The sequence below is a fragment of the Dasypus novemcinctus genome, chromosome 12 (assembly GCF_030445035.2).
Source record: "Dasypus novemcinctus isolate mDasNov1 chromosome 12, mDasNov1.1.hap2, whole genome shotgun sequence".
Lineage (NCBI taxonomy): Eukaryota > Metazoa > Chordata > Mammalia > Cingulata > Dasypodidae > Dasypus > Dasypus novemcinctus.
The window spans coordinates 93,032,139-93,059,441 of NC_080684.1; the positions used below are offsets into that span (position 1 = coordinate 93,032,139).

The following is a 27,303-nucleotide window of genomic DNA, read 5'->3' on the forward strand; positions in this document are numbered from 1 at the left end:
TAAAGAAAAGAGTGAAAGAAAGAAAACAAAAGAATGAGTGAATGAAACAATAAAAATGAACAGATGAAAAGAATACGGAGCGATTCCGTTTCCCCTCCCCCCTCCTGGGCAGTGGCCTGTGGCCGCCCTGACTCCCCACCAGAGGCCCCTGCATGGGCCCTGGGCAGGGCTGGGCTTTGGTCAAGCAGCAGTAATGTGGCTTTTGGCCAAGCACCAGGATACGCAGGGAGGATGACATGTGACAGGCACAGGGAAGCGCCAGAGGGAAAGCTGAGCTCTCCGGTCCCTGCATCTGATTTTCCCTAAGAATCCCCGGCTGTGTTGGCTCCTTCCAGAACACTGTCCCATGCAGATGAGAAAGGGATTTTTCACAGGCCAGGATGGAGATCTGCCTCCTCCAGCCCTACCTGCAGAACACAGCTGTGCCTGCTGCCCTCACTGAGCAAACTGCTAAAGAAAAGCCCAACTCATCTTGGAAATCACCAAGGTTCCCCTTCACCCTCACTTATTACTATTATTTTTTAACCCCAAAAAGCTCTACTCACACCCTTTCCCAAAGGGTCTAGGCTTGCAGGACTCTGTCTCAGGATACAATGAAACCAAACTTTGGAGGCTTTGGAGAGCTTCTAGGGCCACAGGCCATGGCATAGGGCCCCCTGAGTCTCTCTCTCCTCAGCGTGCTGCCAGAAGGGAAGGGAGAAGTCCAGACAGCCCCACGACCTGCCCACAGGTAGACCACTGACCCATCACAGCAAAGTTAAGCTAGAAATGTTGACTAGGAGTCTGGTTAGAACTCAGTTCCTCCCCGCTCCCTCCACTGTGCTAGGATTAGCCAAGCACTGCCCCAGGAAGCACTGGAGTAAGAAATCCTGAGCTGCAGGAGGACGCCCCAACTGCCTCCCCATCCCAGGGCTCTATAGCAGAGAAGAGTCCCAGGCCAAGAAATCCTGCTTTGAAGCCTTCAAGCTTTGCTGTACAGGGCCCCTTCCCCATAAAGCCTCCAGGGATGGCACTTCAGAATTGTCACTACCATTCCCATGCGCCATTAGGGAGAACAACTGTGGCAGGCTCTGGCTAACCACTGAAGGTCTCTTTCCAGCCTCTTGGCCATCCCACCTTATGAGGAACAAGACTGATGCTTGAGGAGGTGGCTTAAGGTCACCCAGCCAGTACGGGGTGGAGCCAAGAGTCGAACAGAGGCCTACCTAACTCCAAGTAACTAGACCACGATGCCTCCAGATAGATGCTTAGCCTCTATGTGTGTATTTAACATAATGTTCCTTCACTTCCTTTACTGCCGTATTCAAATATCACCTTTTCAAAAATGGCAACTCTTTCCCAATACTCCTTTTCCCCTTCCCTGGTTTAGTTTTCTCTGAGATACCCACTACCATCTTACATCTTATATATTTTACATTAAGATTTTATTGTTTCTGTGCCACCCCCTCTACCAATTTGAAGGTGACCCCAAGAGGACAGTGAGTTTTATTTTTTCACAATCATATTACCACCACCAACAGAGCAGTAGGTTCTCAAATAGGTATTTGTGGAGTGAATCCACATCTCGTATTGACAATGTTTCTTATATGTCCCCAGATTAAAAGCTTTTTGAGAACAGGGATCATATCAAATCCACCTCCATATAGCCCCATAGCAGAGAAAAGGCATTTATTTGGGGTGTGGGGATGAATGAAAGGGATACTGTGACACAACCTTATCTCTTTAAATCCCCAGCTCAGACATGAATCATCTCTTGCATGGACCACTGAAACAACTCATTCCTGGTCTCCCAGCATCCAATTTGATCCCCTTCAATCATTTCCATATCACAGACCGTCAGAGACATTTTTTATAAACACACATCAAAACAAGCCACTCCTCTGTTTAAATACTGCAGCTGCTCCTGGAAAGTCAATTCTTCCATCTGACATGGGAGACCCTTCCTGACCTGCTCTGGCTGCGTCTCTAGCTGTACCCCTTACCATGGCACCCTGCGCATTATGTTCCACTAACGCTGAGCCGCCAGCCTACCTTTCTACCTGCTGTTCCTGCTTCTTCCAATGCCATCCTCTTTAATTCTCCTCTAAGCCCCTTCCCACCCCATTAGACTACTGAACTCCATTCATTTTTCAAAACTCAGCTCAGGTATTTCCTCGTTCTGAAAGCCTCCCTGAATGGCCTCCTCCTCTCTGCGCCAAAGAAATGTTCAAAACTCTCTGTCTCAGATCACCACACTCCTTCTGCATTATCTGGAGGCAAACTCAACTAGCCAACACAGCTGAGAACCTGGAAACAAGAAAAAGTATAAGGACCCCAGGCCCACAAGTCAATAGCACCTCTATACGAACCTTATTCAAAGGAGACTAGTCCTCTGGTCAGATCCTATTGATTATTCCTTAGGACATGAAACATATATATATTTGTCCTACTTTATCCAAACAGATGTGTCAGAAAGAATTTTGCTGAAGGAAAGTACATAGGCTGCTTGAAGCAGTGGGAGGTAGGGGAAAAACAGAAAAACTCTAAAAATATGGTATTCCAGTACTATTTAGTATAAGGGCAAGCAGTCTCATATAGCAACCCGTAAGGGCATCAGGGTGTTAAAGTAATTTATGTTGCTTTTTCAAACCTCACAAAAGATATAGTATATTGTTATAAACTAGACAAGGAGGAGTAAAAATAAAAAAATTTTAACCCAAAGGTTAAAATCAAACAAGAAAAATATTTATAACCAAACTTTATTGTTGAAATATTCCCTATATGGAATAATGCTAAAAAACAACCCATAAAACTGGCTAGTCTGTAGAAAGCTTTAAATGTGTGCTAGATGCTGCTACTACTATTTCTCTTCCTCCTCCTTGGAGATGCTCTGGAGAATTAGTGTAGAATAGTGGTTAAATGCACCGGCTCTGAGGCTAAGTTTACCTTGGTCAAGACTGATATCTTAGTTCTTTTATTGCAGCTCTGTGACCTTGGCCAGTCATTATCATTAAACCTTTTTGTACATCCGTTTGCTCATCATATAATGGGATCATAATTCCAGTTCCTCCATAGGGTTGCTGTGAGAATTGAAGGAGTTAATCCATGCCAGGTTCTCCGGACTAAACTTGGCACATAGTGAGTGTGGAATAAACTAGCTGTTATGTCACTGGAAAGTGTGGCTCCGGCATCCTCGGAGAGTAGAGAGCTGATGTGATAGAAGGAGATGCAGAGTCTTGTGAGTGTCATGTAAGACCCAAAGTGGCACTAGGTGCAGGGCAACCCTCTACAAACGTGCATACAATATCCCCAGGCAGCTCAGTCCCGGGTGGGTCCAGCCAGAGGTAAGAAGCCCAGGCCAACCCATGGTTTTAAGGTCCAGCCCTAGGTCATGAGTCAGTCCCACACCCAAACCCTGGCTACCCCAGTACAGAGGCCACCTCTTCTATTTCTGGAGGTTATCAGCTCCCACCTGACAACTTGCCCCCCCAATATATGCAGCAGTGGCTTTCCTCAAAGGTGCTTCATTACAAGTGACATTGAAAGCACAACAGCAGCCCTGTCTACTTAGCCCTGGGACTGCCTGGTACATCTCACCGTGGCAAGCCCCTCATGTTAGTATCAGGGGAGCTGATGAATTGTTTCAATCACTTTAGACTCATTAAACACACAAAGTCACATGACCTAACCGTGACTACAACAGACATACACTTTGGCCAATCATCATCATCATCATCCAAAATATACTTATTTTAGGCTCCAGTCATTCTTTATCATTCTTCCAACTCTTTGCTCCTGATTTTCTTTCAGCCTGGCAGACCCTTTCCCTAACTTTCTCTAAGTTAAAATCACTGCTAAACTCTGAAATCCCATCCCAACCCTTACCTCTTCTGTGAGTCTTCCCCAGATTCCCCAAGGTTTCTCAGTTTGGTCCGCTGGCACAGAATGATTTGTAGTGCTTGCTTACCCCAGACATCTGACTTCTGGGGCTAGGGCTCAGCAAGCTGCATGTTTAACAACAGCCAAAGCTGATCCTTACACACACTAAAGTGTGAGAGCAGCTATCTAGAGAACTGTCCTTGCAAATCTTAGATTTTAGTAATTTCTCCCTCACCTCTACTCCCCTAATACTTTCCACATGACCTCTGAGAGCACACACCTTGATCGTATTCCAGGTGAGCTGCACAGAGTAAATACCCCCTCACTCAACTGTGAGCTACTTGAGGACAGAGACCATGCCTTATATTTAAATTCTCAGCACCCCCAATGGTGCTTCCATCACACAGTTTCTTAGTTTGGGAGTCATCCTTGACTCCTCTTTTCCTTCACATTCTGTATCTAATCCATCACCAGGTCCAGGTGTCTACTTTTCAAGGATCTTTTGATTTTGATCATTTTGTACCTCTTCCACCCCAATGACCTTAATTCAAACTACCATCATCTCTCCCTCATGGACTATTGCAAAGGCCTGCTCACTGATCTCCTGTTTACACCCTTGACCCCTACTGCATTTTTATCACACAATATTTAGAATTTTTCTTAAAAACATGTTAAATAGTTGAAAATCACATATTCAGCAAAGGACTTATTTCCAGAAGATAGAAAGAACACTCAAAACTCAACAGTAAGGAAAGCTAAAACAATTAAAATGCATAAAAGACCTAAAGAGACACTTCACCAAAGAGGATATAAGGATGGCAAATATGCACATGAAAAGATACTCAACATCATTAGCCATTAGGGAAATGCAAATTAGAACCATAGTGAGTGTATTAGTCAGCCAAAGGGGTGCTAATACAAAGTACCAGAAATCTATTGGCTTTTATAAAGGGAATTTATTTGAGATAAAAGTTTACAGTTACAAGTCCCTAAAGATTCCAGCTCAAGGTTTACTTCCTTGCCAAACTCTGTTGCCATGTGTTGAAGGAAGATGGCGAGCAACATATACAAGCGTTCAGCCTTCCTCTTTCCTCTTAAGGCTCCATGGGCCCAGCTTCTTCTGATCTCAGCTGTAAGCTGGCATAGGGCTAAGCGGCTCTGTTTTCTTTAGCTGCAAACTGTCAGGCTAATGGCTCAGTTCTCTCTGAGACCCCAGGATATGGAGCACTTTCTATTCCTGCGTATCTAATTCTGACTCCTTGATTGAGTGTCCATTTTTATAGCCCACCAAGAGGGTGGGGACTCAACATCACTGACATGGTCAAATCAAAATCTTAAGCTTGATTTAATCAAGCAAACACAAAACAAACCTTTGAATTTAATACAATCAAAGGGAATCACATCCAGAGGAACAGACCAGTTTACAAACATAATCAATATCTCTTTTTTTGGAATTCACAAATAACATCAAACTGCCACAGCAGTTTCTTAAAGAGTTAAATGTAAACTTAACATACGCATGAGTAATCCAATTCCTGGTACTTACCCTAGAGAAATGAAAACTTAACATTCACACAATAACCTGAACACGAATGCTTGTAGTAGTTATATTCATTATTGTCAAAAACTGGAAACAGCCCAAGAGTCCTTTAATGGATGAATGTAGAAAGGAACCATGGAACATCTATCTAATGGACCACTAGCCAGCAATAAAAAGGAATAAACCACTGATGCACACAAAAGCATGGATGAATCTTGAAGACATTATACTGAGTGAAAGAAGCCAATCTCAAGAGATTACATAGTCATTTATATGACGTTCTCAAAAAACACAAAGCTATAAGAATGAAGAATAGATCTGTGGTTGGCGGGGGTTAGAGGTGGGGAGGTTGGGACTATAAAAGGATAGCAGGAGGGATATTTTGGTGATGGAACTGTTCTGTGTCCTGATTGTGGTGGTGGTTATATAAATCTATATGTGTGTTAAAAGCCAGAAACTGTACACCAAAGCAAAATCAATTTTACTGTGTGATAATTTAAAAATAAAAATCAAAAGCATAAGTCAAACCATATAACCTCCTTGCTCAAAACCTCCAACTTAGAATAGAATCCAAACTTCTCTCAATAGCCCATGAATCCTGCTGAACCTGACTCCAAGTACTTTTTGAGTCACATCTCCTCTAGTTTCTGTTTCCATGCCTCGCTAGCTATCTTGAGGCTCACGTGCTGTTCCATCTGCCTGGAACTCTTTCCCACAGATATTTCCAAAACACATTCCCAAACTTCATTCATGTCTCTGCTCAAATATCAACTCCTCTAACCAACTTTTCCATTCACCTTCTGCCAGGTATGAGTGTATAGCAGATCTTCTCTAGCCAACTTTTCTATTATGGCATCCCCACCAGGCCCTTATTCTGCTTCATTTTTCTTTATGGCAATTATCACTAACTAATGTCATAAGGCATGTTTGTTTCATGACTATTTTCCATCTCCCCACTTCCCCCAGAATATAAAATCCGTAAGGGTAGGATCTTATAACGTACCGCTTTCTGCTCCATGTCCCACACCTAGATAGAATATTGGTACAGGACAAGAACTCCCTATTTGTTGAATGGATGAATGTATAAACCCCAAAGGTGAACATTCAATGATGAAACCTCTGACACTTTGAATTTGTAGTCAAACTTTGTTTAAAAATTTGTTTGTTTTTGTTTCTGTTTTTGGTAGCACCCCTCAAATCACACATCCCCACTTAGCCCCAGAGTAAAAGCAGACCCAGCTCAGAATAATTAATTCAGCTATTGGTGCTTTTATAATGAATTAAGTTCAACATTTCCCTTCTAAGTGCAGCTTTCTGGTTCTTGATTAGGAACTGACACAAGGATGAGCTTGAATGGGGCAAGGCTTCAAGCATATGACACTCTTAGAGTAATGCCACATGCAGTCTCCTTAGAGTTTGTAGGAAGGTATCCAAACATTAAGGGACAAAGAAATCCAAAGTGAGATTGAAAAAAAAAAAAAAAAACCAGTTCTCAGCAACACCTTTCCAAAGACAGTGAATAAATTAACATTTATAGAACACCAACTCTGTATGTTCCAGGCACTCTGAAGGTTCTCATTTAATCTTCCTATATACTTCTCAAGGTGGCTTCTATTGGTTCCGTTTTCACAAGCAAGAAAACCAAACACAGAGATGTTAAGTAACACACACAGTGTCACACAACGTTTGGTAACTCCTCCAATTAATTCAGTTTGTCACTTGGGAGCTGTGCTCTGAGAATACGCACCTTACCTGGGAAGACAGAGGACAATGACCACATATCACTGGCAAGTGTTCTAACAGTGGCATAAATTAGAGGCCAGCCAAACATAGAAGGAAAGCTGCAGGGTCTCAGCCCATTCGTTGGGAAAGACAGGTGACCTGTGAGCTGGACCCCTCATGAAACACAGCTTGCATACTATGTCTCATACCGTGCTTGCTTATATTTCTTCCATGTCTCAGGCACCAGCCACAATGCCAAGCACATAGTAGGTGTTCAGTGAGCCTTACTCCACTCCTTTGTCACTGAAAGTTTTTTCTTTCTTTCTTTTAACTCATTAATAGCAATATAACTTCAAAAGCCTAAAACAAGGAGTCTTGGTCTCCATCTTCTGCCACCAATGGGATTAGCTGAGTGGCACAGAACAAGTCATTCAACTTCTCTGGACCTCAATTTTCTGAGCTATAAATTGAAGGGTCTGTACCAAATGACTATAAAGTCCCTTTCAAGCCCAGCATCCTCTAATCTTCTAAAGTCCCAGCCAGTAAACTGGGTAACTAGTCTATCTTAAAGCCATGAGTGTGGATTCTAGGAGAAATAAGAGCATGTGGGGAAGCAAGGGGCAGGCGAGGATCCCAGCTCTAGCTCCATTGTCCAGCCATGTACTGAGGTCCCCTGCCCAGGTTTAAATACCAGCTCCAATATTCATTAACTATATGATCTTGGGCAAGAAACTCAATCTCCATCAGCCTTGATTTTCACATCTCTGAATGGAGTTAATTCCACCCACTCCCAGAGCTGTTGGAAGGGTTAAATGAGTTAAAATACCTGTAACGCACCCAGTAGCCAGAAGATACATATTGGAAATTCCTTATAGCAAACATTCTTTATTCACTTAATCAACAGACTCAAAGATTCCAAAAATGTATCATAATCCAAAGTACAGACCGTCAGACCTAGAAGGTCTCTAATCCAACTAGTCCAACTCCTTCCCTCCTCTGTGGTTAACCAAGGCTCACAGAAGCACAGCAACATGCTCATGGACCTACATGCTCTCCAGAGCAAAGCCTGGAGAGGACTTCAGAGGTGGAGGGCCATATGAGACCCAAAGAGGACCCTCTACAGGGCCACTCTTCCTAAAGAAATGGTGAAACTCCCACTTATAACCAAATTCTGAAAAACTATAAGAGCAGAACTTTTCATTTCTTTATTATTTTGGGAGGGTTGCAGAGGGGAGAGATGGTATCATGGTCAGTCTATGAAATGCAAGATTTTCTTGAATTACCATTTGGTCAGGGTTCCTTGCTAGCGTCCTTTCCCAGTTTATTTACTCCTACTCCTGCTCCACTTCCACTCTTTTCAGTTCACACCTGAGACAGATGTGCTTACATGAGGACCCTGTCTGGAGAAGGTGAGCAGTTCCAAGCCGAGGCAATACTTCAATGCCCCCTTAAACAGAAACAAGAACACTGCCACAACAGGGCTACCCATAGTGCAAGAGTCTCCCCCCTCACCCCCTAGAGCTCCAGTCTGGGAAAATTAGGAAAGTGCTCAAATTCATCAAGGTAGACTCAAGGACTCCAAGGGCCCCCAAAAGTCATGACCAAAATCCCTGAGACCATTCAGGAGTTTCTGAAGAAACCTTAGCCCAGAGTCTACCCAGGGCTACCTGGCTGACCTGGGGCACTGATGGAGGAGCCCAGAAAAAATAGAGGGGACCAGTGCCTTTGCTGGCTTCAGGGAGCACTAACCTGTCCTGCTCCCCTCCTGCCCCAGATTTCAGAAGAAAGTATTTATCTTCAGGAAGCATTTGAAAGAAAAGCTCTACCATGACCATGCTTGCTTATTGCTCCTGGTGAGCACACTTCCCAGCCACCATCACCTAGAACTCACCGGGCCCTAATCCAAGCCTCTCACTGTAAAATTGTACACTTGAGCAAAGAAACACAGAGAGGGAGACCGTGTGGCTGAAGATCACAGTGCACGCCAGGGGCAGTGGTGCAATTGACCTATGTCTGACCCTCCCTCTACAGCTGTCCCTTCCTACTGACAGAAGGGTGGTCCTGCCAGGACCGTCCCTCTTCAAAAACCTTGGGCTCACCTCTTGGATCTGAGGATTCCACCAGGTCCCAATGCTCAGAAGCAGATGGCAGGTTAGCAATTCATCCAGGGGAGCCAGAGCAGCTGGGGCTGTGACAGTGCCTGGCAGCAAGAAGAGGCTACAGCACAGAACTTTGAAAGGGCTCTCTCTTCCCTAAAGCACCTTCCTCCACCACCCCCTCCTCCTCCATAGTACTACCGGGAACATGTGCTCTGCTTGGGAGGAGGGAAGGACGCCAGCGCAGTGGGTGGAAGGTGCAGCTGTCTACTGAAAGGAGGTCAACAATTTGGGGGACCCTACTATACACTCACACCTGGCAGAAGGGGAATGAAAAAAAAAAAAGCCATAGAAAGCGTTATCTGCTGCCAAAGAATTATTAACCCTTGGACTCCAGCTCTGCTGCTCAAACGGCTGAGAGAAACAATACAGTTAACCAATGGAGGACCAGGTAAAGACATTACATCATCGGTCAGCACCGCCATTGGCTAATAATTCCTAGAAGGCAAAATTCAGCTTCTAGATGTTTAACCCTTTCCTCCCCATCACAGCAAAGACTCAAGTATTTGGTCTAAGACACAGGTTCCAAAATCTGGCTTTAATCAGCATCATCTGTGGTGCTTTTTAAACGTAAGATTACTGTGCTCCACACCCCAAACCATCTAAATCAAAACCTTCAGAGGGGATTGTCTCAAATGTGGGGGACGCTGGTTGACTCAGAAATTCTTCCTCTTCAAGACAGAAATGAGATAACATTTTTCTGAACATTTATTTTGTCCATATCTCTTTGTCATACTTCATCTCATTTATTTCCTACACTGAGCAGTGGGCATTATTGGACCCATAGGAAATACAGTTACAAAATGCCAGTAACCCCCAATGAACTGGGAAATAAAGAGAACGGTAAATTCCTAGAGAAGAGTTCGTAGACCCAGAGAATCATTCCCTTTCTCAGGCTCTTTCCTTCTACTTCTGCAAGTCTGAGTTTGATTGCCACTTCCTCTAGGAAGCCTCTCCCTACACCCACAGCAGGGAGACATGCCCCTGTTCCGGGCTGCGAAGGTCCCTGAATCAGTGGGCTGCAGGAGCTTGTTGATGGCACAACTCTGTGAGATGAGAACCATGTCTACCCCATCCATTGACAGGCTCAGCATTGTGCTGCCACATGTGAGTCCTCATCACATCTGTGGACGGGAAGGAGGGAGGGGGGGTGGAAAGGGTCTTTGATGAAGTTCTAAATGGTGACACACTAAAGTGGGAAGAGCACGGGTTGGGAAGCCAGGAGAGTCTTGTGAAAAAATTGTCTAACCCTCGGCAGCCAATTTCTTTAGGCCTTAGTGTCCTCATCTGAAAATGAGGACCACAGTACCTGCTACATAAGGTTGTTATTACGAGGCTCAAATTAAAGAATGAGCCAGGCTTTGATTTGCTTTTCTTCTCTACATTTTCTTTCCTTAGATCTCATCCATTTCATTGGCCGACATCTAAGTGCTGACAGTTCCCATATTTATACCTCTAGTGCAGACATCCCCTGTAGACTCCAGATTCATGTCCAATGTCTATTTCCATGTGAATGTCTTGCAGGTATCTCCAAAAGTATTTGAATTCTAACCCCTAACCACAGCTGCTCCTCATCCAGTCTCCCCCATGGTGAGAGTGGTGCTCACATCTACCCAATCTTCAGCCATAAGCCTGGGGGCATCCTGGACCCTTCCCTTTCCCCTGTTTCCAACATCTAATGTATCAACAAGTCCTGTCAATTTTACCTCCCAAATACATCTCAAATTCTACTTTCTTCCACCTCCATTGTTGTCCTTTACCCCCAGGATACCACCTCAATCAGACCACCATGCCTAACTCCTAAGATATTACACAATTCCATTCTTTTTTCTCTGTAATCCATTTTTGCCTGTCAGGCAGATGGGATCATTTTTAAACAAACCAAATCATCCATTCATTTAACCAATATTTTTTGAGCATCCCCACTTCACCAAGCTTATCTTTTAGAGCCAAGTAGACAACCAACAGACAAACGCACATATAAAATAATATCAGGTCATTCCTATATTTAATATCCTTCAATGACTTCTCACTGCACTTTGAATAATATCCAAGCTCACCTGGCCTCCAAGTCTCCACCTTTATCTCCAAACTCATCTCTGGACAGTCCCTGCAACTTGTTCCTTATGCTCCAATCACATTGGGCTCCATCCCTCCACTGCAGAGTCCCCGAACAAGCTGAACAGCTTCAGCCTGAAATACTATTCCCCTCAATCATTCCTGGCTTGGCTCACCTCTCAGGTCTCAGTGTAAATATCACCTCCTCACTGTGACCTACCCTGACCACTCTGTTAAGCAGAAGGACACTTCATTCAATTCAGTCATGCAAGAAAATGTGCTAAAGACTAGTGGGGCTCTTTTATACATACATTGCATACATCAGCAATGTATGATCCCCTGGAGTGGGGAAATGGGGAACCAACAACAGGAAAGCAAACAAAGCAAATTAACATGTGCTATGAAGGGAGAATAAAAAGAGAGGACTTACTTTACACAAGGTGGCCCAAGAAGTCCTTTCTGAGGAGGTGACACTGAGAGTGAAGGATAAGAAGGCGTCAGTTGGGCAAAGGGCCTGTGAATCTCATCCTGTTTTCACATCCTGGCTATCCAGTGAGCTATTCCAGCCTTCAGTGTGTGCTTATGAGAAATCAAAGTATTTAATGTCTGTCTCTGTCTCCCCTAATAGCCTGTGAGCTCCCCAGCACCTAGTACAGTGCCTAATATCTAGGGGGCACTCAATACACATTGGTTGAATTATTATAAGTGGATAAATAAATGGATCAATCATTTAAACAACTGATTCACCAGTGAAAGACACCAGTTCTGCTGGGTTATGGAAAAGACTGGGTTGACTGTAAAATGAGAACCAGAGTATTATTATCGGGCAATTAGGAGAGAATGTATATACTTAGTAGGAACTCAAAATGGGTAGTAGTAGTTGTTGTGGCTATTTCCTCACAAACGCTGATGTACTCAACTCAGACTCCAAATTCCATTTTCAGATGTAGTCAAGGACTCTGAAGGTGAGAAAAATGCACACTTTATAAGGGCCTGCTATGTACCAGGCACAGCCTAAAGCACTTTGTCAGTTACTTCCTTTCCTTTCCTTTCCAAACCCATCCTGTGAAGTAGTGGCGCCCCTCTCCACCCCCACCCAGACCAAAGCATTTATTACTCCAGCCCCCACCCCCAGCCGCCAGGAGTGGAGGCTGCTCACAGCTCACACTTCAGCTGAGTCCCTCTACGGGAACCGTCCTGCTGAAGGAAGCAGCCTCGATCAAGGTCATGCCCCCCTCCTGGGGGCAGCCTGCACACACAGGCTGGTAACAAGGCGGTCCAAAGGCCTGACCCTCTTTCCCCACGGAATCCCCTGAGGTTTCTCTGGCAACTGCATCACAGCTCCACTCTCCCTCTGCCCAGTCCTGCTGCACTCCCCATGAAACCTCTGCATACAAATCATAGAGACTCAGAGTCTTCTGGGGAATCCTATCTTCAACAGGCGGGTATTATGATTTCCTTTTATACGAGAAAACTGAAGTTCAGAAAGGTTGATAATGTTCCCAAGGCCCATGGCTAATGTGACTTTCTGGCCCAACGTCCAGTGAGCATTTGCTCTACTATACCACTCTTGCAGTGGAAACTGGGCCTCTGTGAGGCAGAAAGGGGAGCCCAGGGAGAGGGGAAGGCCACAGAAAGGGTCAAAAGATCAGAACCGAGGGGCAGATGCCCTCTTCACAATTCTCCAGGAGCCAAGATTAAGGTCAGAGTCTCCAGAAACACTCTGAAAATGACTTGCAGGTTGCCGAAGCCAGCATGGTATGGACAGCAGCCTCCTCCCACCCTACTCCAGGTCCAGAAGTCAGTGGCTCTTGACCAAAGTACGCACAGCCAAGTACCAAACAGTAACCACAACTTACCAGCGTTCACATGCCATAGCTAGCCCCCATCCCATTGTCCACAGAGTTGCCAGAGTGACCGGATCAGTCACTCATCGACTGGAATTCTTCCATGTCTCTTCTTCTAGATATTCTAGGGCTGCCTTTTAAGATTCCTGCATCCTCTAGCCCTCTGCCACCCTTGACAGCTCATTTCCTATCCATGCCATGCCCGGATCCTACTTGATTCCGTGGTGTTCTAGTTTTACACGATGTCCCAGGTCATGGCACTGCACTTTTTCAGTTCCTTCACCTCCACAAATAAAAATTTAGCTGGAATTCCTGCTATCTCATCAATATCCCTCCTACCTCCATAACACTCAGCTTTCAGCCTGGCAAATCCGTCTACACTTTCAGGTCCCCACTCAACGGTCACCTCCTCACCGAAGCCCTCCTGGTTCCCTCACGGTTTACCTCCCCATTCTGTGCACCCCCACACCGCAATGCAATTGTTCTCTTACTGCCTTTCTTCGCCCGCTAGGGCTTACCACCCTGCCTGGCTCACGGCAGGAGCGCAGTAAATGCCTGAATAAATACACAAGGCGCGGTATCCAGCGCGGGTCTCTACTCCTCGCTTGGCCAGGGAACTGCTCTGAGATTTCCTCCTGCGCCCCAGGATGCCTCGGAATAGGAAATGCCGTGGCAAATCTGCCCCCTGCCTCCCAGGCCACAGAGCCACAGATCGCGAGGGGTCTGAGGACGGCAGGCAGGTGCTAGAAGCCGGCGCGGAGCCGCGGTCCGGCCCCTGCGGCTCAGGGCTCCCCGCAAGCTCTTCCCCCGGCCCCGGCGCCGGTTGGCGGAAATCTTAGAAGACACGATCCTGCGCCCGGCGGGCAGACCCGGCACGACCACTTCGATCCCCGCCGCCGAGCAGCGGCAGCCCGGGGAGCCAGCAGGGCGCGGAGGCGGCTCTGCTCCCTCCCGGCCCCCCATCGCGTCCTCGTCCCGGGGCACCGAACCCGGGCTCGGAACGCGAGCTCCCGGGACGCAGCCAGGCGCGAGGCTGCCACCAGTCACCCCTGCTGGGGACGGAGGGGACTCCCTGCTTCCAGAACACCCACAAAGTCTACTTAGCTGTGGCGCGCGGCTTACCCTGTGAGCCTCCGGGAACCCGCGCCGGGTGGGTGCCTTCGCCCGGGGAACCCTCCCGTGGATGCGCGCGGTGGCCGGGGCGCTCAGCCTGGGCCTCCCGCCGCTCGCCGGCGCCTCCGCGGCCCGCCCCGCCTCCCCGCCCCGCGGCGTCCCATTGGCTCGCGCCCAGAGAGGCAGCGAGGCCCCGCCCCAGACGGCCCCCTCCTACCGCCCACGTGCCCCGCCCGGGCCACCCCCGCGGCCTCTCCTCCCTTCACGCCGGAGCCGGTGCGCCCGCGCTCTCCCGCAGCCGCGGGAGGTGATACGGCTCTTTCTGTCCCAGGAGTGTCTAAGACGCCCCTCGGGGAGGGCGAAGAGTGCAGTGTCCTTGGCAGCCTGCTCTGAGAACGTCACCTGCCCTCCCTGGACCTCAGGAGGCATCTCTGAGAAGCCGGGCAAATGTATCGGGCGACGTGCTAGGTACCAGCGCCAGCAGGCACTAGGGAACACAGCCCAAGTCCTGTCACCTTCAGGGAGTTTGCGTGGCGACAGGGTCGTTTTATATGCAAGTAAACGAAGGAAGATAGTGTCTGGTTGTTATAAGTACGGGGGAGGGGGGGGTGTAAAGGTGATGAAACTCTTTAAAAGGGAGACAAGGCTGCTACAAATGGGATGGACTCGGACCGCCTCTGGGCATCCCCGCACCGGTTATCTGAACTAAGGCTGGAAGAATAAAAGCTAGTCCAGGACTGAGGCAGCCCTGCAGAGGGGCCAGCAGATGCACCAGTTCCAGGCTGGATTGGAGACTAGGATGGCAGGAGTGGCGCGAGCGAGGGAAAAGTGAGCTCTGCCCAGGAAGGGAGATGGGCGCTAAATCACCCAGAACCTTGTCGCCCGAGGTGAGGAACTTCAATTTTGTTGTAAGGTAAAAAATAAGTCACTGTTGTAGGGTCAGAAAAAAGTCATTGAAGGTTTTAAGTGGGGCTATGGCAGTTTTGAAAGACCCCTCTGCCTGTTGTGTGGAGAATGGATTTTAGAAAAGAAAGAATGGAAGCTGAGAAACCAGTTAGGAGGCTGTTGCAGGAGTCCAGGGAAGTGAACATAGCTTTTTCCCCATCTGATGGGGAAAAGGTGGATTGATTGAAATATATTTTGAAAGTATTGTGGAAAGGTTTGATGGATTGGATTTAGGGGTTGAGAAAAAGGGATGAGTCAAGAATGACTCCTAAATTTTGGGCTTGAACCTTGTCTTAGTTCCTCGGCCACTATGACAAATACTAAATGGTTTGACTTAAATAACAGGAATTTATCAGCTTACAGTTCCAGAGGCTAGAGGCTTCCTCCTGGGGTGGATAGCCTTCTGGCTGGCTGGAGATCCTTGGGTTCCTTGGCTTTCCCATTACATGTCAATGTCTTCTCCTTTCTCTTCCTGGTTCCCTGTTCTCCCCGAGGCTTTCTTTGTATAAGGCCTAAAGACCCATCCTGATTCAGTTGGCCACACCTTAACTATAGATAACATCTTCGAAGGGTCCCATTTACAATATGGTCACACCCACAGGTGTGACCTTTGTAAGTGACTTAGTATTCTCTGACCTCAGTAACGAGGAGGGAGTAAGACTAGCTCAAGTTCACAAACTCTAATACTGATGAAACCAGGCAATGATGTGATGAGTGAAACTGGCAGGTGTAATAGGACAGAGTGGGATGGGTTCCACAGCAAATTAAGCATGTACACCTGCTTAAGGGGGCAATTGTTACTCAGCTCCAGTTGATTTTCACCTTACAGGAATAGGGATCCTGAGTTGCCAGATCTGATTTTTATTAAAGGGCAAGAATTTCCCATTGCTATGTTAAATTTCCAATTTTAAAATTAGCGGGAAACGGACTTGGCCCAGTGGTTAGGGCATCCGTCTACCACATGGGAGGTCCGCGGTTCAAACCCTGGGCCTCCTTGACCAGTGTGGAGCTGGTCCATGCGCAGTGCTGATGCGCACAAGGAGTGCCGTGCCACGCATGTCCCCCATGTAGGGGAGCCCCATGAGCAAGGAGTGCACCCCGTAGGGAGAGCCGCCCAGTGCGAAAGAAAGTGCAGCCTGCCCAGGAATGGCGCCACACACACGGAGAGCTGACACAACAAGATGACGCAGCAAAGGGAGACACAGATTCCAGTGCAGCGGACAACAACAGAAGCGGACAAAGAAGCAAGATGCAGCAAATGGACACAGAACAGACAACGGGCGGGGGGCGGGGGGAGGGGGAATAAATAAATCTTTAAAAAAATAAAATAAAATTAGCAATTAATTTTTTAAAATCCTAAAAAACTGTGTAGGCTAAGACTTGGGCAAAATCAGACCAGTGTATGGGGTGCATTTGCCCCTTTAGCTATTTTCCACATCTGAATTAGAATAATTCCTCATGTCCCATCAAGAAGTTTCCTGTCTATGTCCAAATCAGATGATGATGGTAGTGGGGTATAAAAGGAGCAAGGAGATCTCACTCAGAAACCAGGCATAATCTCTCCAATGGTTTTGGCCAGCTCTTGAGTCTACTTGCTTGCCATATTCTTTCAAAGTCTCAGTTTACCTGCCTCTATAATGAGCAGGTCAAAGAAGAGCTCCTGCAAGACCCCTTGGAAAGCTAACATTTGGAGTTATATCATAAAATAGTTAAACATAGAGTCTATATTTGTATATGCACAGGAAAGTTCCTTGGAGAAAATGGAAGGGGCATTCTTTTATCGATCTGAAAATTAGGAAAGCCTCAACACTCACGGACTTGATGGTTACACATTATAATGAATGTAACAAACACTGTTGATTTATGGATTTGATTGTGGCTGAAACAAGTAGTCTAGGAAGATTAATGTTAGTTGGAGGGCAGTTAGAAGATAATATTGGGAATGTAAAACAATGATTTTGGAAGTAGATGAGGATTGTGGTCAATAATAATGTAAATACAGGAATGTTCTACTACACAGTGATAAGAATGTGGTAATACATGGGAAATATATAAATAATGGTTTATATAGTTAAGGACATTGTAATGTTTCCATAGCAAAAGCAAAGTTGGTACCTTAATTCTAAAGGTTAAAAAAAAAAGAATATGGAATTTGGTTTTATGAGACATGAATATGATTAAGTATCTTTTCTCTTCTTCATACTTTTTCCTTAATAAGAAGACCTTGACTATGTCATTTAACTAATCTGTGTATCATCTGTGATATCACATGTGAACACTAAAGGAAAAATTGAGTTAGCAGTTGGAATTAGATGAGATAAGAGTACCTGTAAAAGAACTTTTTAGAAGTAGTGTTTCCATAACTTGTTGAGCTGCTTTTTTCTGTTCTTTTATTTTTGTGAATTTGAAATAAAGTTGCTTTTAAAAAGACCTATATATAAAAGCTAAGGTATTATTTTTAAAAAAAGAAAACCTCAATATTATTAGTTTTAAGCAAAGAAGAAATGAGGAAACAGAGGGATAGGGGTTTAGCTGAGAAACCAGGCAAATTATGGCATGAGAAATGATTTTTAAATTTCACTATGGATAAGAAAAAATAATAATTAGATGCAGTGGCGCTTATGGTTTCTATTGAAAATGCAATGCATTGTAGCCATTTCTCAGTATGTATCACTAAGGGTTTTGTAGTACTGATATTCTCCATTCATGCATTGAACAACTTTCTAGTATTACTTGTTCCTATGTGCTGAGCTTAGGCAATGAAAAGGGTCTAAAACAGATTATCATTCCTTATAGAGTCCCTTTGGCCTTTGAGATAGTGTATAAAGCTGGGGAAACAGCTTATAATGATATAAATCACAGAGTTTGGTGTAGGAGAGTGAACATGGGATGGGGAGTCAGGGGACCTGATGTTAAGTCATTGAATATCTCTCTGCACCTCAGTTTCTTCATCAGTAAAACAAAATCTGGAGAAAAGGTGACTTCAGAGTCAATTTACGCATTTCTGTTCTACTCTTCCCCTTTTCTATTCATATATCCACATTTCTTTTGGGGAAATTTTTGTTGTGTGGAAACCTGGAATGTGTGACATAAGTTGGAGCAATTAGATGCCTTCTCCTGAGACTTTGTTTCTCTAGAAAGTGACAAAGGTAGAGAGCGAGGTAATGGGCATAAGATTTATCAGCATGATGGTGGTGGCAGCAGCAGTGGCGTCCTGAAGGGCTGGAGCCATGACTGAAGCTTGGTAATGAATCCTGTTGCCCAACTTCCAGAATTCCCTTGGCTTCTGCCATTTTCCCAAGTCTGGTCCTTTGTGCCATCCCTGTGTTCCACTCTCATTTATTTTGCAAATCTCACATGTCTGCTAAATTCCCATCATGAGTCAATAGCTCAGATGATTTCTGTTGCTTTGAAACAAGAATCCTGATGGATCCAGGAAGGAAAGAAACACACTGCACCATATGAGCCTTCCTCCCAGGAGCAATTTAGCGCAGGAATTTGCATACATTCGGATGTGTGCATGGTGACAGGTATACACATTCTTTCACCACTCCCTAAGAAATCCAGCCTCACTGGTGGGAGGTGGTGGTTAAAGAGGGTATTCATTTTTGGAAACAAGAACTCAAATCTGCTACTCTTAACAGATCTGAAAAGGGTAGCAAGCCCTTATTTTCTTGCTCTCTACCATATAACAACAAAAACAACTGGAAATAAGCTCTCTTGTCTGTAAAGTTTGTGGTTTGCAAATTCCTTTCACATAAATTCCCTTATTTCATACACATTCCTGCAAGGTGGGAAGAGCAAATCATATTTACAGTTTATAGATTATAATAATAATAGCTATTGTTCATTGAACACACTTTATGTACCAGGCACTGCGCTCAGTGCTTTACATACATTAAATCATTCAAATCTTTTAAGGAGATATTAGTATTCTCATCTTATAGATGAAGACACTGAGGCATGCCCAAGGTCACATGGATAATACCTGGTTGAGGTGAGAACTCAGACCCAGGTCTGTCTGATGACAAAGGTCATGCATGCTTTTAACCAACGTTGGCATTGTTTAACACAGCTAGTGGGTGAGACAGCTGAAATTAGTCCGGGGTCCTGGTTCAAAACAGTTTCCACTTATTCGGCTCTGGCTTGTCCATACCTGCTACCAAGGGCAGAGTTGATTCAGTTGCCCATTCATGGTGAGATTTTTAAGGTCAGAGGAAATCTCTTTTAAGATTTACCCACTTCCTACCTACCATGGTGTCTAACATTCCCATAATTTAACATGAATTGTTATATTTGAAGATTGAATGGAGGTCCAAATGCCAATATGTCTTTGAGGGGTAAAATGCTAAGTGTTATCAGATGGAGGAGTAAAAGTGCACTGGATTCTATCCAGAAAGGGTTGATGAAAAATGTCAAAGTAGGAGAACTTTTTAATTTCACCTATTTCCTCTTTAGATTAAAAGAAAAACAAAGAACACCTTTTAGGAAGATGGAGTAGGTAGGGGACAATATAAAAGAAAATTTGGGAATATTAATCTGTTCCTCAACATGTCACAATTTATTTCATTTATGATGAGGTGAGTGTTTAGAGTTTCCTAACATCTATAAGTTCTTTTCTAGAATTCATATGCAAAGGCTCTGATGCAACATGGCCCATCTTCGAGCTGAGGAGGATTCTGAGCCAACGACTTTGGGGGCTTTTGTTCTTGTTTGCTTGTAGCACAGAGTATTTTTGCTGACATTGCAAAGAATTGTCATGGCAACCAGAAAAATAAGTTTACAAGTCCTTAGAGTTCCCTTTAAAGGAAGGCAGATGCCAGTGGGAGTTCTTTTGTAATCAAGGATACTTGAAGGCTTTAGCTAATCAAGTCACTTTCAAGGTAATGTTCTAATATGTCTACCTACGGGACCCATCAGGAAGCAGCTGTGGTGAGGCCTAAAGAGGACCAGCTCCAGTGAGACAGGAGATGAAAGCATCTAGGCATGGGTTCTCACCACTGGCTGCGTGTTAAAATCACCTCAGGGTCTTTTAAAATACACCAATGTCTGGGCCCCATCCTAACCAAAGCAGTTGACCTGGGGTGGGCCTGGGTAATGGTATACATCCCAGGTGACACTACTGGACAGCCAAGGTTGAGACCTGTAAGCAGAAATTTGATCCCTGGGCCCATAGCTTCCTGTCTGACTGTGTGGTCTTGGGCAAGTCTCTTCACTTCTCCAAACTTTGGGTTCTTCGCCTGTAAAATGGGGTAAAAGAACTAGGATTGCAGGATTATTGTGAAGCTTAAATATCAAAGTGCCTGGCAGATACTATATCCTCAGTTTTACTTGCATTTTGATTAGAAGCAGCATCGGACTAAGAAATCCAGAGATATATTTTAACCCAAAACTTTCTTTTGGATCAAAATCCTTCTTTCTAGGGATAATACTGGGGCATAGGGATGCTATTGGGTTGGGCTTTGAAGGCTTGAGGGGAGCTAGGGTGAGGAGGATGGGTCAGATGGTCCATGGAATTGGGGGGAGGGCTCGGGGAGAGCAGGTGAACATAGGAGATTGTCGGGTATGTGGTTGAAACTACAATGTTGAGAAAACTCTTTAGAAAATATAATAAGGAAGGGTTACTGGTTTAAGGTATTTGATGGGGGGCATCTGGCACTAGGTTCACCTGGGGCAGGCTTCTAGGGAGCATTTGAGTGATCATCTTGTCATAGTGTGTTATATCAGTGGGTGGAGAACCATATAATGAGTGGGAAGGTGTTATACCCCCATCCTGGGAAGGCTTTATGTTCTCAAACAGAGGAGAGGGTGGCTCTTGAGAGCACAGGTGGCTCTTGGAGCACGGGTGGCTCCCAATGGGGGAGGACAGACTAGAGTATCAAGCTCTTAGCATTGTTGCCAGTATCTATGAATCTTGTCCTTCAAGCAATGAAGCTTGGTTGTCACTGTGGGCCCTGAGGGGAGGAGGGAATAGGAATAGAATGGATGGAAGAGGAGATAACTGGGGGGCAATGGAAGTGTTCTGCATGATCCTGCAATGATGGATACAGGCCATGTTAAATTTCACCAAAAATTTATCAAAGTGTATAGTCTAAAATGTAAACCATAATGGAACCATGGTTAATAGCTATGTTTCAATGTCTGTACATCAAGTGCAGCAAATGTAACATCTACATGTAAAAAGGTCATTGCTGGGGAAGGGGGAAAAGGATTTGATGTTAAGTGTGTGGGAGTCCCCTATGTTCTATATGTGACTTCACTGTGACCTAAAACTTTTTTGAAGACATAATTAAAAAAAAGGATGTAGACACTGAGGAAAAAATGGAAGGATTGCCTTAACTTCCCCCAGTGTGGGACATGACTCCCAGGGATGAGCCTCCCTGGCACCAAGGGATTACTATCAATCACCAGCTGTTGATGCAACTAGAAAAAGACCTTGAATAAGAGGGGGAAATAGTAAAGACAAATGAATTTATATGACTAAGAGACTTCAAAATGAGTCAGGAGGTCACCAGAAGAGTCATGCTTATGCACATCTCAGCAGGATCTCAGAGACAGCCAAAGTTGATACAACTCCAGGTAGTGGTGCTCCTGAGGGCTACAAAGATGCCCAGGTCCTACAGCTATGACAGATGGCTGTGGAGTTTGTGCCATGCCAGTGGACTTTACTTTGGAACTTATGCTCCTGAATGCGTATTGGACTCATATGTGACCTCTCTACACATGCCTCTTCTGTCACTTTTACTGAACCTGTGATTGGTGCTGGGGTTGGTGTATGCTCAGGAGACTTGAATCTCTGGACTGTCTATGTGCCAGTTGGGCCCTGAGCCTCAGCAGAGTTGCAACACCTAATCTCTGGTTCATTGGACTTACCTGAGTCAGCTAACAGGGAGGTGAGGATTGTCAAACACCACACCAGAGAACTGAGAGAGTCTACAACTGCAAGCAGAGAGTCCCTCCATCAGCCATGTGGAATCTAAGCCCCCTTTTGATTTAGAGGTGGTATGAACATTGCCATCCCAGGGTCCTCAGGATGGAGGAATAAAATATGGATTAGAGTGGATTTACTATTATTCTACTATAGAATTATTGTAACTCTAGCAATGGAAAAAATTGTATTATTGCTGTGGAGACAGTGACCATGGGAGTTGCTGAGGGCAGGGAGAGGGAAGACAAGGTGTGATATGGGGGCATTTTTGGGACTTGGAGTTGTTCTGAATGGTATTGCAGGGACAGATGAAGTACATTATATACCCTGAAATAATCCACAGAATGGACTGGGGGAGAGTGTAAACTACAGTGTAAACTATAATCCATGCTGTGTAGCAGTGTTCCAAAATTTATTCATCAAATGCAATGAATGTGCCCCACTGCTGAAAGAGGTTGTTGATGTGGGAGGAGTGTGTGTATGTGTGGGGGACATAGGGGTATATGGGAACCTCTTATATTTTTTAATATAACATTTTGTATGATCTATGTATCTTTTAAAAATAACAAAAAATAAATAACATAAAATGAGGATAACAACAACAACAAAAAAATCCTTCTTTCTCTCTACTTCCATTTTGAGTTTCCCAAGGCTGTCAGCACTAGGATACAGCATATATATTTTTTTCCTGCCGTTCTAAACCCAACATATTTATAACTCCACACGGATTGATCCTCCTATAGACTTCTGCTATTTTAATTTCAATGATACTCAATCACTGGAGGGATAGCCATGCAAAATTGAAAATGATTTATTTTTCCCCACCCACAGTGAGTAGTAGTTAAGAGTATGACAGTTGGAACTAGAATGTCTGAGTTTGAATCCTTGATTTGCTAGTTGCTAGTTTGTGTGGTTTGGGGCAAACTTTTTTAACTAGGAGCTACAAAATGGAGATTTTTATTACAATCTCAACAATTCGGCAGTTCAGACTGTGACTATTCTGTGTCCCTTATTTTTCTGAGCCAATACTTATCTTCTGGGTTGTTGTGAAGATGAAATTGGCTATAAAATATAAAGTTCTTAGAACAGTGCCAGGCACTCAGCAAGTTCTAAGTGTTAACCATTTTATTTGCATTTAAGTGGTCGAATGAAATGAAATAAATAAATCTTACAATTTAAAGCTCAGCAATAAGCAGACCTCTTGATCTCTGACTGTTGAGGGAGTATAACCCAAAGGTGTTGAGCCCAGCATTAAGCACCACTGATTTCTACATTTTTTTAATTGGAGTTTGGGGCATAGTCTGGCATCTGCCTCTACCCATACCATCCCACCCCAATGGCCAGAGCCAGCTATAAAAATAGCAAAATATGTTCCCCTTGCTTCTCCTTCTTTCACCTCTCTTTCAACCCCTTGGAGATTTGGGGCTGGCTATGGCTTTGCATCCAGGCTTATCTTCCTTGGAAGTTCCCCACATTGCAATCAGGTCTCTTGGAGAATAGTAAGGCTCATACTAGCCATCATCATCACCAGCACTGTCATCATGGCAGCTGCCATGGAGGGCTTACCATATGCCAGGCACCATGTTGTGCATTTTATAGTCATTCGCTCACTGAATCTTCCCAACAACCTGAGAGGTAGGTATGTACTAAATCCCCATTTCACAGATTATTAAAACACAGGCTTAAAGATGTAAACTGACTTGCTAATGTCACACAGCTGTTAAATAAAGGATGAGGGACTCGAAGTACATGATTCAATGCCCTTGACTACCATGTACTCTGTCAGTTAAGTTCTAAGTCACCTTTCTTTGTTTATCAAGTTCTTCTCTCCCCTTCCCAGGAATTCAACCCATTTTCCCTGCCTTTTCAGTGCTGCTAGCACATGCTTTGTTTTCTAGATTCCTTCTCTCCAAGTTATGACTGGCAGTAGGATTCTGTCTCCCCATCTTCTCTTGCCTTATAATTTCTGGAAATAATCTCAACTGTTCATGTTAGTTTGAAGAGGTTTAACTCTAGTTATTCCAATGTAACAAATAATGGGGAGTTAGAAAGCCTTTGGAATTTTATAAAGTTCTCATATTTGATCTGTAGCCTAATGTTTTAGTTTCCTGGCTGCTCAACTACATAACATGCGATAGATTGACTTAAACAATGGAATTTTATTGGCTTTGGGGCTAGGAGAATTCCCAACTTGAGACATCAGTTTGGAAGAAAGGTGATGCTTTCTTCCTGAAATTGGCTTTCTTCCCCAAACTGGTGTTCTTGGGCTGGCTGCAGGTGATCTTTGGTCCTGGGCTCCTCTGTTATGTGGTAATGAACATGGAGGCTCTCCTGGCCTCTATCTTCTCTTCCAGGTTCCACTGATGTTCAGCTTCTGTCTGCTCCCTCTATGACTTTCTTTCTGTCTGAATTTCTTTCTGGATAAAGGACGGCAGTAATAGGATTAAGAACCATCCTGATTGAGTTGGGCCACACCTTAACTGAAATAACCTCATCAAAAGGTTCTACTTACAATGTATTCATACCCACAGGAATGAATTAAGTTTAAGAACATGTTTTTCTGGGTTATATAGCTCCAAACTACTACACCTAATAAGGAAAAAGGAGAAGGGGCTTTGAAACTATACAAACCTTGGTTTGATTCCCAACAATGAATTTCTTAGCTTGGAGGTGCTGTTTGTGCCTCAGTTTCCTCATAATAACAGCTTCCTCTTAGGGCCGTTGGGAAGATAGACCTGGCAGGGCTGAAGGGACCATTAGCTCTGGAATAATGGGTATGAACTACTCAAGTACTCTCACAAATTAGGGGGTGACTACACTCAGCAAAGACCAATTTAGGACATTTCCTCACCAAAATTTTCCAATCCTAACCAATTATCCAGTTTAAAATGTATCTAATATGTGTCCCTTATTTCTCTGAGCAAATACTAAAAATTATATTATATTGTGTATTTACTATTTGCCAGGAACTTTTGAAAGGCATTTTACATATTTTATTTAGAATTCACAAAACTCTTGAAATTAGTCTTATTATTGCTAATAGAAGTGAACTAGTTTACTTAAGTTCTTACACTTCTTTGTTGGCTAGACTAATTATTTCATCCATGCTGAATGACTGCTAATGGTGCCTATCACCGTTCTAAGATAGGATATTTATATTTTTACAAGAGCCTTCTGGAGATTTTTTCCCCAAAGGAGGGCCACTAAAGAAGGAAATCTCAGGCACCATTACAGGCTGATAAGGGTTGTTCTTTGTACTGGAACTCTGAGCATCTTTTAAATCCTTCCATTTACCAACAAGCTGATTCCTTCTGGGCATGCTCTGTTTTCCAGACCCATCTGCTCCTTTGCATGTGGTTTTATTTAATCAAGAAAATAGTTTACCTCATTTCCTCTTTGATGTAGAAAGAATACATTAACAAGGCAGCCCACAAGAGAACAATATATACCTGGAGAAAGGATTTGAGGTCCTATCAAAATTTGAAATGCTTGTATAGGATAATCCAGCAATTTCACCTCTAGGAAACTTCTCTCAAGACAGATTCACTCATGTGCAAAAGGAGACACACACCACACAATGACATTCGTGGCAGTATTGCTTGAAACAACCTAATTGTTCATAGGTAGGGGAATGGCTAAGCATACAATTGCCTGTCCATATATTCAGAATATTATAAAGTACCAGAAAGACTGAGGTAGCTCCATATGCACTGATAATAGTCAAGCCCTATTGCTGGGGAAACGGACTTGGCCCAGTGGTTAGGGCATCCGTCTACCACATGGGAGGTCCGCGGTTCAAACCCCGGGCTTCCTTGACCCATGTGGAGCTGGCCCATGCGCAGTGCTGATGTGTGCAAGGAGTGCCCTGCCACGCAGGGGTGTCCTCTGCGTAGGGAGCCCCATGTGCAAGCAGTGCACTCCATAAGGAGAGCTGCCCAGCGCGAAAGAAAGTGCAGCCTGCCCAGGAATGGCGCTGCACACACGGAGAGCTGACACAAGATGATGCAACAAAAAGAAACACAGGGGAAACGGACTTGGCCCAGTGGTTAGGGCGTCCATCTACCACATGGGAGGTCCGCGGTTCAAACCCCGGGCCTCCTTGACCTGTGTGGAGCTGGCCCATGCGCAGTGCTGATGCGCGCAAGGAGTGCCATGCCATGCAGGGGTGTCCCCCGCGTAGGGGAGCCCCAGGCGCAAGGAGTGCACCTGTAAGGAGAGCCGCCCAGCGTGAAAGAAAGTGCAGCCTGCCCAGGAATGGCGCCGCCCACACTTCCCGTGCCGCTGACGACAACAGAAGCGGAGAAAGAAACAAGACGCAGCAAATAGACACAGAGAACAGACAACCGGGGGAGGGGGGAGAATTAAATAAATAAATAAATCTTAAAAAAAATAAATAAATAAAATTTTAAAAAACACAAAAAACACAGATTCCCCTGCCACTGACAATAACAACAGAAGCGGACAGAGAAGAACACGCAGCAAATAGACACAGAGAACAGACAACTGGGGTGGGGGGAGGAGGGGAAGGGGAGAGAATTAAATAAATCTTTAAAAATAAAGAGGCCTATTGCTGGATAATAAAGCAAAAAGTCTGTATATGCACACATATACAACAACTCTAGAGCTAATTAAAAACCCAAACCTTTGCCTTTTCTTTTCATAAAAAATTTAAACAATGTAGAAAGCTAATTTAAATGGGAGGTTTTAGAGTTGGAACTTGAACAAAAGGTTCTATTTTTAGTGCTATACAAAAGAGTGAGCACTAGACTGCGAGTCAGGCTGTGATCTGAAGGAGTCACTTCTCCTTTGGTCTCTGTTCCTCCTCTTTAAATGAGGGATTTGGACCAGGTCATTGGTTTTCTAGCTGTACTTCCCCATGCCCAGAGGTGTCCCTGGGGCCAATGCAAAGTGTGTTTGTTTATTGGAGGCTGATGGTGGGAGAGCAGAGAGAGAGTGAGGGAAGATTTCTTTTTTTTTTTTTTAAGATTTATTTTTTATTTATTTCTCCCCCCACCCCGAGGAAAGATTTCTAAGATTCCACTCAGTTCAGGTATGCTAAGCCTAGATAAGAGACAACTGGAGCTAGAAGATTGTGTTTAAATTGTGTTGTGTGTGTGTAGGTGGGGATGGGAGAGG

At 44.5% G+C, this 27,303-nt stretch overlaps 1 protein-coding gene across 3 annotated transcripts in view; it reads right to left on the bottom strand.

The window, feature by feature from the left end:
• SYN3 (synapsin III) overlaps window positions 1-14,438 on the bottom strand; it is a 540,064-nt gene extending 525,626 nt beyond the window's left edge. Inside the window, exons 1-2 of one of the 3 annotated variants that reach the window (XM_058308680.1) lie at window positions 14,304-14,433; window positions 11,765-11,807 (exon numbers count right to left, since the gene is read on the bottom strand). The gene's annotated coding sequence lies outside the window, so the exon portion shown is untranslated. Of the gene's footprint in view, window positions 1-9,219; window positions 9,647-11,764; window positions 11,808-14,303 lie in introns of those variants that run through there. The other 2 variants (XM_058308679.1, XM_058308681.1) reach the window with 2 other exon arrangements.
• Window positions 14,439-27,303: the final 12,865 nt, after the last annotated feature.